Source organism: Triticum urartu, chromosome 7, assembly GCF_003073215.2.
Source record: "Triticum urartu cultivar G1812 chromosome 7, Tu2.1, whole genome shotgun sequence".
Taxonomy (NCBI): Eukaryota; Viridiplantae; Streptophyta; class Magnoliopsida; order Poales; family Poaceae; genus Triticum; species Triticum urartu.
In genome coordinates this window covers 373,473,087-373,493,912 of record NC_053028.1, presented here as the reverse complement: position 1 = coordinate 373,493,912, position 20,826 = coordinate 373,473,087, and the positions used below count along the sequence as shown (strand labels likewise).

Here is a 20,826-nt window from a genome sequence, read left to right as displayed (position 1 = left end):
CATGCATATGTAGTGTAGCTCCTTGCTTGCGAGTACTTTGGATGAGTACTCACGGTTGCTTTCTCCCCCTTTTCCCCCTTTTCCTTTCATTCTGGTTGTCGCAACCAGATGCTGGAGTCCAGGAGCCAGACGCCACCGTCGACGATGACTCCTACTACACCGGAGGTGCCTACTACTACGTGATGCCCGCTGACGACGACCAGGATTAGTTAGGAGGATCCCAGGCAGGAGGCCTGCGCCTCTTTCGATCTGTATCCCAGTTTGTGCTAGCCTTCTTAAGGCAAACTTGTTTAACTTATGTCGGTACTCAGATATTGTTGCTTCCGCTGACTCGTCTATGATCGAGCTCTTGTATTCGAGCTCTCGAGGCCCCTGGCTTGTAATATGATGCTTGTATGACTTATTTTATTTGTAGAGTTGTGTTGTGATATCTTCCCGTGAGTCCCTGATCTTGATCGTACACGTTTGCGTGTATGATTAGTACGATTAAATCAGGGGCGTCACACCAGCCGAAACTGCATCAAATGACATTCAATGTTTTTTTACAATGAACTTCAATTTTTCAAAAAAAATTCTTACAACATCTTTGTAAATCTGAAAAATCAACAATAAAGAACTGCAACAAAACACCCAGCTACACCGCACCGATGACTCAGGCGCATGACAGTGTTGTACACAAGGAATAATCGGAAGAAAAAAGGTCTAGAACTGAACGCCGATGACACACTGCTTCGAAGGACCCAGGCGAACCGCACGCTGGCGATGGACCGCACCGCATCAAAGGACCCACGCAAACCGCACACTGGCGATGCATCGCATTGTGTCGAGGGACACAGGCAGGCTGCATGCCGGCATCGCAGGACGGGAATACGTGCTGCCTGACCTGCAAAATAGAGAAAGTAGAGGGAATCAGGCAACAAGGAGTAGAGAGATAAAATACATCGTCACCAGAGCACGTCGGAGGAGCCCAGGATCCGTCGCTCACCGTGCACTGCATTCCCACGCATGACCGAACCACACGCGTGTGCTGCCCGAGCTGCATGGTGACTCCCCACTGAAGTAAATGCCCACGGGGTGAGTAACTCACCCCGTGGTGGAACGGGCACCGACGCTAGTGTAGACACCTCCCTACACAGCACAACACCTCACGTGCGGGGAGGCATGCAGAGGGATCGGCAACACGTGACCCGGCGCCATGGGTCTCACTGAACTTCAAAACAAAACACAGCGAGCTGCAAAAAAGAATCAAAGGAGCTGCAAATGGGGGGGGGGGGGGGGGGGGGGGGGGGGGGGGGGGCAGATCCTGTGACCGGCGCCCTGCTGGTGTAGATAAGTAGGCAGGACCCAGGAGGGAAGAACCCAGATCCGGCGCGGGATCCATGGATTGAGGACGAGAGAGCTGCAGGGGGTTGGTGCGATGAACTGCATCGGGAGGTTGCACGGGAGCTGAAGCAGAGGAGGGGGCGTGGACTGCACACACACTCACAGTAGTAGATGCAAACTGCCAGGGCGCGGCCGGGGCTGGAGTGGGGCGGGGCCGGGGCCATCACCAGGGCGGCGCTGCGGGACGGAGGCGCGCCGGTCAGAAGGGGGAGGAGGCGGGGCGGCACCAGGTAGCTGGAGTGGGGCGGGGCCCGGGCCATCGCCAGGGCGGCACTGCGTGACAGAGGCGCGCCGGCTGGGAGAAGGAGGAGGCGGGGCGGCACCAGGTGGAAGGAGGGTCGCGCCGGGCGGGAGGAGGATGAGGCGGGGCGGCGCCGGGTGGGAGGAGGTCCGCGCCGAGCTAGAGGACGAGGCGGGGCGGCGCCAAGTGGGAGGAGGGTCGCGCCGGGTGGGAGGAGGAGGAGGTGGGGCGACGCCAGGTGGGAGGAGGGCCGCTCTGGGCGGGAGGTGGAGGATTCGGGGTGGTGGTGGCCGGGATTTGGGGTGAGCAGGACGGGAGGTGGAGGTGGGTGGTGGTGCGTGGGGTGGGTAGGTGGGCGGTGGCGTTTTTGTTTGTCTCGGTGTTAGAATAACTATTTGGATCACGACATGCCCTATATAGGCCCGAAGAGGCGTTCCTGAACTCCCGAGAAACCCACCCGATCAGTTAAAGAAAAAACCAACCCCACCCACTTACCACGACTTGCTCCCCTACCCTCTCCCATCCCCTCTGCACACTCCTCCTCACGGCATCGCGTCGCCGCCGAAGAACTTCTCCCGATCCACCGCTGCCGCCCCGCATCCCGCCGCCGCCCCGCCCTGCGTCCCGCAACCCGCCGCTGTGTCGTCCCCCGTCCCGCCGCCGCAACCATGCCCCCAAGCTTCGCCTGCATCCCGTGCTCAAGCCCTCCCGTGTACTCTATTCGGGCAACGTGAAGTCGAGCGACGCGTACGCGAAAGTGCTAGTGTACCTGAGCTCGGTGTGCTCGCGGGAGGCGCAGGAGCTCCGCGCGGAGGGCGCTGCAGAGGGCCACGCCTTCGTGCTCAGCCTCCGGGAGGGGCAGAAGGTGGCGGGCGACTTCAAGGGTGTTACCATGTCGTGGTCGAGGGTGGCGGAGGAGAAGACGACATGGCGGGCGTCAGGGCGGTGCTGCCGCCTCAGGTTCTACGAGCGACACCGCCAGCTCGTCGTTGATGAGTACATGCCGTACGTCCGCCGCGCCGGGCATGAGGTCACGTTCGGCAACCGTCCTTGCGGGCTCTACTCCAACAAGGAGCTCAGCTACTAGCCTACCAGTACGTAATCAATCGATCAATTAGCTTGTTATTATTATTTTTCACATTTTTGATCCGATAATCTGAAGTTCTGAATGAACACTCGCCTGAATGGGCAATGGGTCCAGAGCAATGTGAAGCATTTGCTGTTTTCATCTTGCTAGAAATTACGTACTCTGGTTTATGTTCAGAAGATCACTGATTCTATCTTCAAATGTCGATCGACCAGCTCTAGGAGGGACGAGGTGTGGAGAAGTCCAACTTCCCCTGTATACTCACATGATCACTGGACACTCTATTTCTTAGAGAAGTTGCAGCAACATGATTCAGCAAATTGCTTTTGGATGCTATTATTGTTACTGAAATTTTGTGCAGGTGGACGTCTGGCTGCAAGTATCCCTGCGTGTGTGTTTTTTACTTCAGCGCATTTTCTTCAGGGCAGTGGAGAGCACCCTCTCCCTGACTAGATCTGCATCACCACCCTGAGTTATCCCAACGCAGCCCGGAGCCGTTCAACTATGCAGCCCTGGGCCTTTCAACGATGGAGCCGACAGCCGTTCATGAACACAGCACCCCGGATCCTGCTCCCCACCATCCAGTTCAACTTCTGCTGAATCCGGTAAGGGAGAATTCTTGTGAGAGCAATTTCCTGTTAACTTTTTGTCATTCAAAGTTCTAATTTGTTAGCTACTTCAGCTTTAGTTCGCCTGTATATGTGGCTAACAAGGTGGCATGCATTCAGCTACGACTTTGCTTTTGTTTCCACATGTCGCGAGTTGCCATTTGCCTGAAAAGATTTATGTATACTGGGATCTCCACGTACTGAACATGCTACAAAAATATCTCATGTAGATTCATCCCCCTGTTTGATTCTTGTTGTAGTTCAAGCAGCCACAAACCATTGGCATTTTTTGTCTGATGCTCCACGTCTTATAAGTGTCCACTCTAAAAAAAGATTTTTTTTGCAATATAAGTGTGAACTTCTCCGTTTCCATGCACCTAAAATAAGTACGTATTTTTGGGTTAGTACTAAATAGATTAGGAATTCTTTGGAAGTTCAAATATTATAGTCTGGAGAGTTCAGTCATTGGATTTTGGGAAGAATGTGTCTTACTGATAAAAAAATGAACAGATAAAAAAATACAAAATAGGTTTTGGTTAGTACAAAAAAGGTTAGGAATTGTTTGGCATTGGTGGGGTGTTGGAGTGTTACTACTACTTGGTTCACTTTCATTTCAAGGGGATTGCTTGAAGCTATCTTTGAAGCTATAAACATAGTTGTCTTGATTTCAAATAGCGGTCCATGGGAAGAAAATTGAGCTATGAAGCTAAGCTTGTTGTTATGCCTCTGATCGTCCACCTCTTTCCTGTAGGTGTTGATCCTGGTGCTTGTCGCCATTTACGAGGAAGATAGTCGGTCTTTGAGCTGGTGATGATCTTGCTGTTGCTGGGATGCTATTCAACATGAGGGTGTGGTCTCCCTTGAGGTGTAGCGTCACGATATATATGTTGCTGCCACTTTTGGATTTATTGTTGAGATGGTCGCTCAAGCTCAATATTGATTAGTCCTTTCCCTAGATCTTTCTCTACATGCTCTGTAGGTCATCCAGTAAGAACCAAAAGTATGCCTCTAAGCTGCTTGTGTTTATATTCCACTAAAGAAATAGTACTGCTGCACATGGTCGACTGTGCTTGACCATTTAGTAATTAGTATGGCTAACAATTTTTAGCAGTAATTAGCACGGCTGCTCCATTGTGTCAATTTTCAGCAGGCCAACTTGATTAATGCTAGTGCAACTCATCTTCCACTGTCATGGCAAGTTGTCGTGCGTGTGCACACATCTTAAACAAAATCTTACTTTCTGAATCATATGGAGCCACTACAGTCCAAATGTTTGATTTTCAGCAGCCAATGTGTTAATTAACCAAATTTGTGCATTGAAAAAAATAGTAGGTGATGCTTATGAATCTGTACAATAAAAATAGTAGGTCAGCAAGCTAATGTGTTGATGAACCAATTTAGTAGGGTGCAGTGTTCTCTACAAACATGGCTAGCAGGGTACTAAAGGGGTATTTTAACTTGACTAAAATGCCTCATTGTGTGTGTTGCAGTGACGACAAGGACACACCACTCTGCCTCCTCTGTTTCCGGTGACGACACACCACTGTTATGGTCGATTAGTCTTTTGGGTTTAGATGTACGAGGTGTATGATGAAGATGAGACAGTGTAGTGAAGTCCATTTGGACATGTGAAATTCAGTGAGGCATAAGAAAGGAATAAGATCTAGCAGCGGATGTTGCCGACCTCGACTAGTGGTTGCCGGATTTCGTGTTTCTTCTGTACAGAACTGATGCATTTCTTCTCTTCTTTCTGCAGTTTTGTTAACTGAACCTAAACTATCTCGACTGATTGAACTGCACAGAACTTAATGGGAGGTCGCGCAGAGGTGGCTCGAGCAGGTGGTGCAGCAGTTCGTTGCAGCCCCTCGATGTCGTTCAACTCCAGCAGCCAGCTACCTCAAAAGCCAAGAGTGATCTCCTACTCCGACTCCGGTGTGCATGTAGCTTTTGGGCATGTGCCGATGTGTGGCTGAAGCTCTTTCTTTCTCTCCATAGTCTCATGTGCTGATCTTTGCCTCTCTCCATAGGTCGAGTGAAAAACTAGTAGTAGGACGAACACAAATGCTTTTCTACAGGAACACAAAAATGATCGTGCTACTTGCCACAAAACATAATAAAAAGCTCAATGTGTTTTTGAAAAAGAAAAATCAAACTGACGTTTGAAAATGGGCAGCAGAAGTTCATGTCAAACTAACGGGGCAATTCAGCATTTATTCTTGAAAAAGTGGAGAAAATTGTACATGCTCTGTAGGTCAAAATTTTGGCTTTAATTTATGTTTTGTGAAGGTCAAAATATTGTGTTCGACAAGGTCAAGTGTGTTATCTCAGCAAGTTCAAAATAAATTTAAACATGCAAGAAAACAAAAAGAAAGGGAGAAGTTCAATTTCTAAAGATGACGCGGTTCAACGTGTAAACCAACGTTGACAGAAAACAAAAAGAAAAGGAGAAGTTCAATTTCTGAAGATGATGCAGGTTCATGTCCAAACCAACGCAAAAACACACACAACAAATGTTGTTTTGGTGTCTTAAAATATTTTTATTCATAAAAAGGATTAAGGAAAAAACCAGGAAGTCCATATTAAAAAGATGGAGAAGCTCGATGATTATAGAAAACTCAGATTTTCCTCGTTATTAAAGATTGGAAACAAGAAGTTCAAAAACAAAATAACAAGAAGTTCAACTTTAAAATTAGAGTGCTTAAAAATTTCATAAAATAAATTAGGAAATAAAACCAGGATGACCATATTAAAAAGATGGAGAAGTTCGGTGATTATAGATAACTCAGATTTTTCCTCGTTACTAAAGAATGGAAACAAGAAGTTCAAAAATAAAATAACAAGAAATTCAACTTTTAAAAATAGAACTTCAATATTCATAAAAAAGGATTAAAAAATCATTAAAAAATTCATAAAAAAACTCAGAATATTCACGTAACCGAGAGAAGTTTAGATTGATAACTGCCAGAAGTTTACGTACTACACGGTGTCATTTTGTTTTAAAAAAGAATAAAAAAGCAAAGGCTAAACTTTTTGTTGTTATAAGTTCAAGTCTTCCGTCGGGGAAAGTTAAAAAAATTATTGTGAGAGAGGTTTGTACAAAAGAAATATCATTTGTGTAACAATGATGAATTAATGAGAAAATTACAAATGAAAAATACGCCACAGAAGTTCAACATGAAAACAGCAGGAAGTTCACCTACTAAACAGAATGAATATCAGATGAAAAACTTTTAAAATTGTCACGAGTATGAAAAAATGATCAACACGGGAAAGTTGTGTGTTTACAACAGCTTTCCATCAGTATATCACTTGCTCAATTTCGGTGAGTGGATGGAGAGTTACGAGGAATGGATGAAGATCTACGAGCAAAAAACACGTGAAAAACAGAGTGAAGTTCAAGTAGACATGCCGAGAAGTCCAGGTTCTTCACGCGGTGCATTTTTGAAAAATTTGTTTCGCGATAAAGGCAGAACAAATGATCTCTCCATTTTCGAAATTACTTGAAAACGGCTAGGAATCACAGAGAACCATCAACATGAAAAAGTTTCGCATTTTCCTTAGCTTTTCAACGGTATATTATTTGCCCCATTCCGGTAAAGTTTGTAGAAATTACGGTGAAAATACGTTTTTAGCCATTTTTAAAATTACCTTAAAACAGTAAGGAATTGGGAGAAACAATATATACCAAAAAATTCGTATTTCCTCAAGCTTTCCAATGCCATATCATTTGCTGTATTCGGACATACGGTTAAAAAATATATTGTAAATACGAACTCAGTGGAACTTGTACCGTTTTATAAATTACTCTTAAACCGTTTAAAATTAGAAAAAACTTTCTACATGTAGAAGTAGCGCATTTTCATAAGCTTTCCAACGCCATATCATTTGCCTCAATTGGATTAGCTGTTTAGAAATGACATCGAAAATACGAACTCTGCTGTTCGGTTTGCGAAATTTTACGATTTTCCAAATTACTATTTAACCATAAGGAATTAGAGAAAACTTTCAACATGTGGAAGGAGCGGATTTACAGCAGCTTTCCAACGCCATATTATTTGCCTCATTCCGATAAACGATTTAGAAATGTGATCGAAAATACGATTCACATTTTTTGTTTGATGAAAAAACGGTTTTCAAAACTGCTCTTAAACCGCTTACAATTTGCCAAAAATTCAACTTGGTTCATGATACCGGTGTCCATAGCTTTCCAACGGTATATCGCAAGCCCCATTTGGGCAATGTTGGCGGAAGTTCAACCTAGCATTGGGAGAAGTTCAGGTCGAACATCTCACGCAGTAAAATTGCAACACAGACATGTTTCATCACGACCCGAGAGCAAATCCTCCAATGAGCGAGATTCTGATTTAAAACATGCATTTAGTTGCTAAAAACCATTTGTAGATTATACTTACATCACATCGAACATGAGTAACCAAAAGAATTCGCGCGGGGAGACACGGTTGAGAAGATAGCCCAAAGGTCGGGTTCCTACAGAGGGAAGTTCAAGCATGTAACTCGGTCGGAGAAAGTTGAAAAATTTATTGTGAGAGAGGTTTGTACAAAAGAAATATCATTTATGTGACACTGACGAATGTATGAGGAAATTACAAACGAAAATACGTCACAGAAGTTCAACTACTACGCTGAATGAATTTCAGATGAAAAACTTCTAAAACCATCGCGAGTATGAAAAAATGATCAACACGGCAAAGTTGCGTGTTTACAGCAGCTTTCCATCGGTATAACACCCGCTGAATTCCAGGGAGTGGATGGAGAACTACGAGTTGTGGATGGACATCTGCGAGCAAAAAAAAGCACATCGAAAACAGAGTGAAGTTCAGGTAGATATGCTGAGAAGTTCAGGTTCTTCACGCGGTGCATTTTCGAAGAATCTATTTCGCGATAGAAGCAGAACATATGATCCCGCTGTTTTCGAAATTACTTGAAAACGGCTAAGAATCAGAGAAAACCATCAACATGAAAAAGTTTTGCATTTTCCGTATCTTCTCAATGGTATATTATTTGCCCAATTCTGATAAAGTTTGTAGAAATTAAGGTGAAAATACGTTTTTCTCCATTTTCGAAACTGACTTAAAACTGTAAAGAATTGGGAGAAACAATACATACCAAAAAGTTTCGCATTTGTTCAAGCTTTCCAATGCCATATCATTTGCTGCATTCGGACGCATAGTTAAAAAATTAGCTCGAAAATACGAACTCGGTAGGACTTGGACCATTTTCTAAATTACTCTTAAACCATTCAAAATTAGAAAAAAAACCTTTCAAGATGAAAAAGTAGCGCATTTTCATAAGCTTTCCAACGCCATATCATATGCCTCCATTGGATTAGCCGTTTAGAAATGATATGGAAAAAATGAACTCAGCTGTTCGGTTTACGAAATTTTATGTTTTTTCAAATTACTCTTTAACCATAGGGAATTAGAGAAAACTTTCAACATGTGGAAGGAGCGGTTTTGCAGCAGCTTTCAAACGCCATATTATATGCCTCATTCCGATAAACGGTTTAGAAATGCGATCGAAAATACGATTCACATTTTTTGTGCGAAGAAAAAACAGTTTTCAAAACTACTCTTAAACCGCTTATATTTTGCCAAAAATTTAAGTTGGGTCATGATATTGGTGTCCATAGCTTTCCAACGGTATATCGCAAGCCCCATTTCGGCAATGTTGGCGGAAGTTCAACCTAGTTCACAAGGAAGTTCAACGTACTACTAGCGGGGCAGGACAGGTTGTGATCGGAATAGTGTTTATGTGTGTGTATATATATATATATAGTCATATGGTTTCTTATGCTAAAGTAACAATCCATTCACAATGTAAAGTATGAATCAAAAACTTCATTGGAAGCTAGCAAACTATAATCTCAGTCATTGAAGCAATTGCAATTTATCATAACATCGGAAAGAGTCAATATAAGAGCTTTTCAGCAAGTTCACATACTCAACTATCATTTAGTTCTTCACAATTGCTAGCACTCACACAATACTTATGGGTATGAAGTTTTAATCGGACACATAGAAAGATAGGGGCTTATAGTTTTGCCTCCCAACCTTTACCTCAAGGGTAATGTCAACAATAATGATTTATGAAAACCCACATCCAATTAGCTATATATATCAGGATCTTTCCAACATATAGTGCTTGCCAAAGGATAAAATGTAAAAAGGAAATGTGAAGATCACCATGACTCTTGTATAAAGTATAAGACAAAAATAAAAAATAGGCCCTTCATAGAGGGAAGCAAAGGTTGTCATGTACTTTTATGGTTGGATACACAAAATCTTAATGCAAAAGAACGTCACTTTATATTGCCACTTGTGATAGGGACCTTTATTATGCAGTCTGTCGCTTTTATTTCTTCCATATCACAAGCTCGTATAAAGCTTATTTTCTCCACACTAATAGATCATACATATTTAGAGAGCAATTTTTATTGCTTGCAACAATGAAAACTTACTTGAAGGATCTTACTCAATCCATAGGTAGATATGGTGGACTCTCATGGCAAAACTGGGTTTAAGGATATTTGGAAGCAGAAGTAGTATCTCAACTTGGTGTAAAGAATTTGGCTAGCATGAGGGGGGAAGGCAAGCTCAACATGTTGGATGATCCATGACAATATAATTTATTTCGGATATAAGAAAACATAACCCATTACGTTGTCTTCCTTGTCCAGCATCAACTTTTTAGCATGTCATATTTTAATGAGTGCTCACAATCATAAAATATGTCCAAGATAGTATATTTTTATGTGAAAAACTTTCTTTCTTTATTACTTCCTATTAATTGCAACGATGACCAAAACTATGTTTGTCAATTCTCAACAACTTTTATTCATCATACTCTTTATATGTGAAGTCATTACTCTCCATAAGATCAATATAATCTCTTTATTTCTTCTTATTCTTTCTTTTATTTTTTTATTCCCTCAAGATCATAGCAAGATAACCAAGCCCTTGACTCAAAACTAATCTTTATTATATATAGCTCACGGACTCGATTACATAGATAAGGATCAACACAAAAACTCAAAGCTAGATCATACTAAACTTTATTCTATTAGATCAAGATATAACCAAAAGGATCAAACTAAGAAAACGGTAAAGATAAAAGTGTGGTGGTGATACGATACCGGGGCACTCCCCCAAGATTGGCAGTTGCCAAGGGGAGTGACCATACTCGATACTCAGTTCTCCTTTGGTGGTGGTGATGATGATGGGGCTGTTGATGGAGTAGTCAGCTTCAATAATGCACCCTCCAGAACTTGCAGTTCTTGGAGCACACGTTGGAGCATATTTGCATTCTTCTAAATTTCCTCCATAAGATGCTTATTTTCAGGCCCCCAAGAACTCTTCCCTGCATTGCTTTCTCTTGGATGGGATATGTCCCAATTGGAGGGTATATGTATACGAGGGGTGTTCTACACTCCGTAACTATGAACCAAATTATGAAAGTTGTTCCGATGTAACCTGTGTAAGGGCCTCCTAGGGGAAAGCCCTTCTCGAACCTCTTGGCCTTCATGATTGTTTGCAGCTTCTATTGCTTGATGGGGATTTAGAATAGTGGAGATGCCCGCCAAAGTACCCCTCTCCGAAGCCGGAGGTTGTTCCTTAAGTGAATCTCCTTCATCCTCCTCCGTCATGGCTCCCTCGGCATCCTCCCTTCTAAGTTCCATCTGCATCAACCAAGCATCGCCGTCCGTGTTGTTCGAGGAGGAGGACGACATAATGCTTGGCCTTGGAAACTCTGGCAGAAAACAGCTCGAAACACAAACAGGAGATGTTTGCGTGGTACGGTAGTCAAAACCTTCGGGAGATTATATAATCAATTTTTACTGGCAACAAGAAGTATCGTGCAAGAAAACGGAGTCCGGAGGGCACAGGAGGTGCCCATGAGGCAGGGGGCGCCCCAAGGGGGTAGGGCGCGCCCTCCAACCTCGTGGATGCCTCGTGTCCTTTCCGGACTACTTCTTATTTTCCCTATTTTCTTAAATATTCCAAAATAGAGAAAAATTGTTGTTAGAATGGTTTTGGAGTCGGTTTACTTACTGTACCACCTACCTATTCCTTTTCGGAGTCTGAAACGTTCTAGAAAGTGTCCCTTATGTACTCCTCCGGGGTTACGGTATTAATAACATTGGTTTCAACATTTATGGGGTTACCTAAGATGTAATGTTTGATTCTTTGACTGTTCACCACCTTTGGATTTGTGCCTTCGAAGTTGTTGATTTTTATGGCACCAGAACGATAGACCTCCTCGATAATGTAAGGACCTTCCCATTTTGAGAGGAGTTTTCCTGCAAAAAATCTTAAACGGGAGTTGTATAATAGAACATAATCACCTACATTAAACTCACGCTTTTGTATCCTTTTGTCATGCCATCTTTTAACTTTTTCTTTAAACAGTTTGGCATTCTCATAGGCCTGGGTTCTCCACTCATCAAGTGAGCTAATGTCAAATAGTCTCTTCTCACCGGCAAGTTTTAAATCATAATTGAGTCTTTAATGGCCTAATATGCCTTATGTTCTAGTTCGAGTGGTAAATGACATGCTTTTCTATAAACCATTTTATACGGAGACATACCCATATGATTTTTATATGCAGTTCTATAGGCCCATAATGCGTCATCAAGTTTCTTGGACCAATTCTTTCTAGACCTATTAACATTCTTTAGCAAAATTAATTTAAGCTCTCTATTACTCATTTCTACTTGACCACTAGACTGTGGATGGTATGGAGATGCAATTCTATGACTAACATCATACTTAGCAAGCATTTTACGAAAAGCACCATGAATAAAATGTGAACTACCATCAGTCATTAAGTATCTAGGGACTCCAAACCTTGGAAAAATAACTTCTTTAAGCATCTTAATAGAGGTGTTATGATCGGCACTACTAGTTGGAATAGCTTCTACCCACTTAGTAATGTAATCAAAAACAACTAAAATATGTGTATACCCATTAGAGGAAGGAAACGGTCCCATATAATCAAAGCCCAAAACATCAAATGGTTCAATAACAAGTGAATAGTTCATAGCCATTTCTTGATGTCTACTAATATTACCAATTATTTTGACATTCATTACAAGACAAGACAAACTTATGGGCATCTTTGAAAAGAGTAGGCCAATAAAAAGTGGATTGCAATACCTTATGTGCAGTTCTATCTCCATCATGGTGTCCTCCATAAGCCTCGGAGTGACACTTGCCTAGGATCTGTTCCTATTCATGCTCAGGTACACAACATCTAATAACACCATCTACTCCTTTATAAAGGTGTGGGTCATCCCAGAAGTAATGTCTTAAATCACAGAAAAACCTTTTCTTTTGCTGGTATGTGAAGCTAGGTGGTATAAATTTAGTAACAATGTAATTAGCATAATCAGCATACCATGGATCAGTACAAGAAGCATTTATGACAGCTAATTGTTCATCAGGAAACCTATCATCTATAGGTAGTGGGTCATCAGAACATTTTTTAACCTAGACAAGTTGTCTCCAACGGGGTTCTCAGCTCCCTTTCTATCAATAATATGCAAATCAAATTCTTGTAGCAAGATAACCCATCTAATAAGTCTAGGTTTAGCATCTTTCTTTTCCATAAGGTATTTAATAGCAGCATGATCAGTGTGAATAGTGTCTTTAGAATCAACAATATAAGGTCTGAACTTATCACAAGCAAATATAACTGCTAAATTTTTTTTTTCAGTAGTAGCATAATTTCTCTGGGCATTGTCGAGTTTTACTAGCATATTTAATAACATTTAATTTCTTATCAAATATTTGTCCTAGGACAGCACCTACAGCATAATCACTAGCATCACACATAATTTCAAAGGGTAAATTCAATTAGGTGGCTGAACAATAGGTGCAGAAATCAAGGCTTTCTTAAGTATTTCAAATGCTTCTACACAATAATTATCGAAGACAAAAGGAACACTTTTTGTAAGAGATTAGTCAGAGACCTAAAAAAAATTTGAGAAGTCTTTAATGAACCTCCTATAAAAACAGGCATGACCAAGGAAACTTCTTACACATTTAATGTCCTTAGGACATGCCATCCTTTCAATAGCGTCAACTTTAACTTTATCAACTTCAATACCTCTTTCAGAAACTTTATGCCCCAAAACAATACCTTCATTAACCATAAAGTGGCACTTCTCCCAATTCAAGACAAAATTAGTTTCTTCACATCCCTGCAAAACTCGATCAAGGTTGCTTAAGCAATCATCAAAAGAAGTTCCATACACGGAGAAATCATCCATGAAAACCTCAACAATCTTTTCACAAAAGTCAGAGAATATAGCAGTCATACATCTTTGAAAGGTAGCAGGTGAATTACATAAATCGAAGGGCATACGTCTATAAGCAAAGGTACCGAAAGGGCTAGTAAAAGTGGTCTTTTCCCGATCCTCTTTTGACACAAGTATTTGAGAGAAACCAGAATAACCATCTAGAAAGAAAAAATGTGTATGTTTGGATAATCTTTCTAGCATTTGATAAATAAAAGGTAAAGGGTAATGATCCTTTCTAGTAGTTTTATTTAATTTGCGGAAATCAATTACCATTCTATAACCTGTAACAATTCTTTGTGGGATCAATTCGTCTTTATCATTAGGAACAACAGTAATACCTCCCTTCTTAGGGACACAATGGACAGGACTTACCCACTGACTATCAGCAACAGGATAAATTATACCTGCCTCCAGAACTTTAGTATTTCATTTCTTACCACTTCTTTCATCTTAGGATTTAACCGTCGTTGGTGATCAACAACCGGTTATCATCTTTCTCCAATTTTATTTTTTGTTGGCATAGAGTGGGACTAATGCCCTTAAGATCATCAAGAGTATATCCAATAGCAGCGCGGTGCTTCTTCAGAGTTTTCAATAATTTCTCTTCTTCCTACTTTGAAAGGTTAGCACTAATAATAATAGGATATATCTTCTCTTCATCAAGATAATCATATTTAAGAGTATCAGGTAATGGTTTGAGCTCAAACAAGGGATCACCCTTGGGTGGAGGAGGATCCCCTAGAATTTCAACAGCAAGTTGTGCTTCAAAATAGGTCCCTGTTTGAAGAATACTTCATCTATTTCCCTTCTTTCATTCATAAACATATCATTTTCATGGTCAAGCAAATATTGTTCTAAAGGATCATTAGGAGGCACGACAATAGCAGCAAGACCAATAATTCCATCCTTACAAGGCAATTCTTTATCATGGGGTTGTCTATGAAATTTAGCAAAGTTAAAATCATGAGACATTTCCCCTAAACCAACAGAAACAATATCCATTTTGCAATCTATCTTAGCATTAACAGTATTCAAGAAGGGTCTACCAAATATAATGGGACAAAAGTCATCTTGTGGGGAACCAAGAACAAGAAAATCAGTAAGATATTTAACTTTCCCACACAAGACTTCAACATCTCTAACAATCCCAACTGGTGAAATAGTATCTCCATTGGCAAGCTGGTGGCCAAAAGCATGTGCAATATCATGCATAATCATGCATAATACCTTCTATCTCAGCAGGTGCAATATCATGCATAATTTCTTCGTATAAAGCATGAGGTATTGCACTCGCACTAGCACCCATGTCACATAAGCCATGATAGCAATGATCTCCTATTTTAACAGAAACAACAGGCATGCCTACAACAGGTTTATGTTTATCTTTAGTATCGGGTTTAGCAATTCTAGCAGCTTCATCACAAAAGTAAATAACATGCCCATCAATATTATCGACCAAGAGATCTTTAACCATAGCAATACTAGGTTCAACTTTAATTTGCTCAGGGGGTGTAGGTGTTCTAGCAGTAGTCTTACGAACCACAGTTGAAGCTTTAGCATGATCCTTTATTCTAATAGGGAAAGGTGGTTTCTCAATATAAGCGGTAGGAACAATAAGATCAAGATTAGAAGTGATAGTCTTTTCTTCAACTTTAATAGGTTCAACTACTTTTACTTCAATAGGAGGATGATATTTAAACCACTTATCCTTAGGGAGATCAACATGAGTAGAAAATGATTCACAGAAAGAAGCTACTATCTCGGAGTTAAGTACATATTTAGTGCTAAATTCATGAAAAGCATCGGTATCCATAAAAGATTTAACACAATCAAACTTAGGTGTTATACCTGACTCCTTACCATCATCGAGTTCCCAATCTTCAGAGTTGTGTTTATTTCTTTCCAATAAATCCCGTTTGAATTCAATAGTCTTCATCATAAAAGAACCAGTACAAGAAGTATCGTGCATGGAGCGATTATTGAGAGAAAGCTGAGCATAAAAATTTTGAATAATAATTTCTCTTGAGAGATCAAGATCGGGGCATGAATATAACATTGACTTAAGCCTCCCCCAAGATTGAGCGATACTTTCTCCTTCGCGAGGCCAAAAATTGTATATATAATTACGATCACGATTAACCAGATGCATAGGATAAAACTTCTGATGAAATTCCAATTTCAATCGGTGGTAGTTCCATGATCCAATATCATCACATAGCCTAAACCATGTCAATGCCTTTCCCTTCAAAGATAAAGGGAATACCTTCTTCTTGATAACATCCTCGGTCATACTTGCAAGCTTAAATAATCCACAAACTTCATCCACATAGATTAGGTGCATATCGGGATGTAATGTTCCATCTCCTGTAAAAGGATTAGCTCGCAGTTTCTCTATCATACCAGAAGGAATTTCAAAGTAAAAAATTTCAGTATGTTCAGTAGGTTGAGAAGCAACTCTTTGCTCTACTGGTCGGGGTGAAGATACCCCGAACAAGCCCCTCAAAGGATTGTTTTCCATAGTAACAAGTGACAGTAAATTTCAGCACACTATATAATTTTTTCCTTACCAAATTCCACTTACCGAAGGTGCTTCACTCCCCGGCAACGGCGCCAGAAAATAGTCTTGATGACCCACAAGTATAGGGGATCTATCATAGTCCTTTCTATAAGTAAGTGTGTCAAACCCAACGAGGAGCAGAAGGAAATGACAAGTAGTTTTCAGTAAGGTATTCTCTGCAAGCACTAAAATTATCAGTAACGAATAGTTTTGTGATAAGGTAGTTCGTAAGGGGTAATAAGTGAAAAAAGTAAACAAGGTGCAGCAAGGTGGCCCAATCATTTTTGTTGCAAAGGACAACCCTAGACAAACTCTTATATAAAGGAAAGTGCTCCCGAGGACACATGGGAATTATCATCAAGCTAGTTTTCATCATGCTCATATGATTCACGTTCGTTACTTTGATAATTTGATATGTGGGTGGACCGGTGCTTGGTACTGCCCTTCCTTGGAAAAGCATCCCACTTCTTATTAACCCCCTTCGCAAGCATCCGCAACTACGAAAGAAGAATTAAGGTGAACCTAACCATAGCATGAAACATATGGATCCAAATCAGCCCCTTACGAAGCAACACATAAACTAGGGTTTAAGCTTCTGTCACTCTAGCAACCCATCATCTACTTATTACTTCCCAATGCCTTCCCCTAGGCTCAAACAATGGTGAAGTGTCATGTAGTCGACGTTCACATAACACCACTAGAGGAAAGACAATATACATCTCATTAAAATATCGAACGAATACCAAATTCACATGACTACTTATAGCAAGACTTCTCCCATGCCCTCAGGAACAAACGTAACTACTCACAAATCATATTCATGTTCATAATCAGAGGGGTATTAATATGCATAAAGGATCTGAACATATAATCTTCCACCGAATAAACCAACTAGCATCAACTACAAGGAGTAATGAACACTACTAGCAACCCACAAGTACCAATCTGAGATTTTGAGACAAAGATCGGATACAAGAGATGAACTAGGGTTTGAGAGGAGATGGTGCTGGTGAAGATGTTGATGGATATTGACCCCCTCCCGATGAGAGGATCGATGGTGATGATTTCCCCCTCCCAGAGGGATGCTTCCTCGGCAGAACAGCTCTGCCGGAGCCCTAGATTGGTTCCGCCTAGAGAGGGCGGCGCTTCGTCCCGAAAGCTTCCTTCTGATTTGTTCTAGGGCGAATGACACCTTATACTAGAAGATGGGCATCGGAGGCCTGCTAGGTGGCCCACGAGGCAGGGTAGTGCGCCTAGGGGGTAGGGCGCGCCCCCACCCTCGTGGAGGGTGGCTGGCTCCCCTCTGGTGCTTTCTTCGCCCAATATTTTTAATATATTCCAAAACTGACTTTCATGGAGTTTCAGGACTTTCGGAGTTGTGCAGAATAGGTCTCTAATATTTGCTCCTTTTCGAGCCCAGAATTCCAGCTGCCGGTATTCTCCCTCTTCATGTAAACCTTGTAAAATAAGAGAGAAAAGGCATAAGTATTGTGACATAATGTGTAATAATAGCCCATAATGCAATAAATTTCGATATAAAAGCATGATGCAAAATGGACGTATCAGCATGTAGATGGTGTGCACCATGGTTGCCGATGGGACAACCGAAACACGAGCCTGGTCCTCATGTCATGGAGGAGTGGCAGCTTAGTCGCGATTAACACTCATGCCGTGGCCCACGACACCTCCTCCGTCGTTCTGCTCCGCCTATCCTCCGCCACCTTGGGATGGGTGGCGAACCTCCTCCAGTGCTGGGGGAGGACGAGGAGGCGGTGCTTGCTCAGGAGGGGGAGGCGGCACCTGTTGGGAAGCGGCCGCAGCCTCCTGATGCCGGTGCCACGCCAAAGAACGTGCCTCCTGACTAGTTACTGGGGCCATGGATGCCCCAGAGTGCCTCGACGCCATGGGTTAGAGCACGGTTGCAGCTTCTAGAATAACAATTGTCACGGGTGGTAACAATGAAAGGGCCAGACACCTCATTCCCCTACCTGGCACGCCAAATGTCGGTTTCTAAGAACCTACATATGAATTGTGAGCAACAACCCATTGAGAGTTCGGCCAGGGACTGAACACGTCTAGCGATCCTAAGTCATGGATGAATGTGATGGATGAACTATCGATGAACACAAGAGCTACCCAAGGTCAGACCACCTTCTTGGTGTAATACCCTAGTCCTACTTTGTTTTGTATTGCAATGATATGGAGGTCCAATGTGTGTGTGTGTTACAAGGTGGAAAGATTGCCCCCTCGAATGGTCCCGATCCTCATTTATACATCAGGGGGACAGTGAAGGAAGGCGGTGGGGAGAGAATATCCCCCCCACCTCCGTCCACAGACGGTACCCCATACTGCTCGTAGAGCGCCATAATGTTGTCCTGTTGTGTGCTCACTCGAGCTGTCCTGCGGCACTATAGACGACCTCCTGAGGGACCAGACGTCATCAATAAGTCACTCAAGTCAAACCTTATCGCTTTCTCTTCATGCTTCATTCGAGGGTACAACCTACTTTCCTACCACTAGGAAGTACCATTTCCTTTACCTGCATGGAGCCCCCAAGCTGTCTTTCCGGAGAGCTCTTCTGAGGAGAAAGCTTCTTAGGGATGCTAGGCATCCTCCTTCTTCATGTTGCCAGTGCTCCTTGCAGACCACATCGCCTCTCGGTTGTCCAACCATGGATACCCCGTAATCCACCGATAGGAGCCCACGCCTTGAGCGTTCCTGGGAAGACGTTGAAGTCTTCATATGTCTTTACACTTTCTTGTTGGTGTGGAAGTCGAGAGTCATGTGACAGTAGTACTTGTCAATGACCTGCCTAGAGGTTTCTTCGTCTTCTATCTTCATACCGCCAAGGTGGAGACGTGTGAATTAGCATTGCCATATCGATGTCTTTATGATTTTCCGGCAAGGAGGCCACTATTGACTGCACATAGAAGGGTTCGTGGATACCAGCTAGTCACGACACTGACACTCGGGCTCGCCCGATGCACCTTCCGCACCTACTGCCAACAAGGAAGCACTCCCCACCACCATCGTCATCAATGAATCACCGTCAGCAATTGCACCCAATGGGACAATGGCGCGAATTGCGTCCACCGAAAGTAGAAGGGGGCGGCGACCGAATTGCGGCCAAGAGGTTGCCGCCCGATGGGGTGAGCCGTCACCCGCCAGTCATGATGGGAGTGGAGTAGGGGAGTGGGGCGAGCTTGAAGGTTGGCCATGGGAGAAATCAGGAGGGTGGTGTGTGTGTGTGAGAGAGAGAGATAGAGAGAGAGACAGAGAGAGAGTAGTGTGCGTGAAAATGGTTGGCTCGGCCGTTTCCACTAAGGCTGGCCCAGGAGTGCTTTGAAGTTCGTGTGGGTTAGGATTTTGATGCAGCCCAGGCAACAAAACAGCCCGAAACTGCACCCCGCGGGCCTGACCGAGTGAAATGCAGCTAACCAAACAGGCCCCAAGGGGATCACTCCGGCATTGACATCAATTACGAGAAACTGGTTGAGGAGGACACCTGTAGGCTGCAGCAGCCTCTTTCTGAGAAACTACGAACAATTTTCTATACCAAATGGCTTCATTGGTTATTTGTACAAGGCTCGGCCACTTTATGTGTAAGGAAAGAGTGGAAGGAGAGTACTATTAGAATAAATCTGAGGCGTGTAGTTGATAATCCGAGGACCAAGCAATCACACGATCACAACACAAAGATTTGTTAATGAGGTTCACCGATATGACTACATTCCCGAGGTCTGACTATGGGTGCTCCTCCCCATGACACCGCTACAATACTGTAGTGAGTCACCCTAGACGCCGGCACATGTTGTCGACTTCCCATGCGTTCATGTGCTATTATGTTAGCATAGGTTACATCGTGTGTCTACCCTCGCTATATATGAGAGCCGTAGGATACAAGTGTCCTACTAGGACACGACTTCATATCCTATCTAAACACAATACTACTTAGAGTGCAATTGTAACCTACCTTGTACACTATATTCGACACAACTCTAACAAACTCCACCTTGGCGAATATTCTCCACCAACTTGAATTCATCAATGCGTCAAACTTTCATGTACGTTGACCTTGAGCTTATTCCATGAGTACCGCTGCTACTCCAAAGACTCCATGTGACTCCACTTGCAACTTATAGTCCCTTATTTTCTTGAACATAGTCAATGCTCGAGCCAAATTAAATTCCCCTTGCTCTAGTTTGTGCTCCCAACATCCAGAGTATCCGTTGAACTCCATCACACACCGATCACTGACCGGCATGAAAGTGAACAATTCACATATTGGGTGTCACACATAAGGTTACCTGAACTCAACATCACCGCTCTTCCTTGACCGACTGTCTGAAACTTGAAAGAATTTCACCATTGCTTGTAGTCATCCTGAGTCAAATTCACAGTTGTCTCACCACATTTATGACCACCAGAGCCCTAATCCATCTCCATGTTCCATGTGTGTCGCACGCCTTGCCACTATTAACGTGCGGAGCATCTGCTGTCTTGGCCGAGTCTCAAGGGGCGCCAACCCACACCACTCAACCCCTACTTCAGAGTACCACCAATCATCATCGACCGATGACGAGTTTCACGCTTCCATCAGACCATTGGGCTCCAATCCGAACTACGTGCCTC

The 20,826-nt window shown here is 42.8% G+C and overlaps 1 long non-coding RNA gene across 1 annotated transcript; it reads right to left on the bottom strand.

Moving 5' to 3' along the window:
* Window positions 1-525: 525 nt before the first annotated feature.
* Window positions 526-1,796, bottom strand: LOC125524278. The gene is made up of 2 exons (XR_007290649.1): window positions 986-1,796; window positions 526-883 (listed from the first exon to the last, which is right to left on the bottom strand). It is a non-coding gene; the product is annotated as an uncharacterized LOC125524278 (long non-coding RNA).
* Window positions 1,797-20,826: the final 19,030 nt, after the last annotated feature.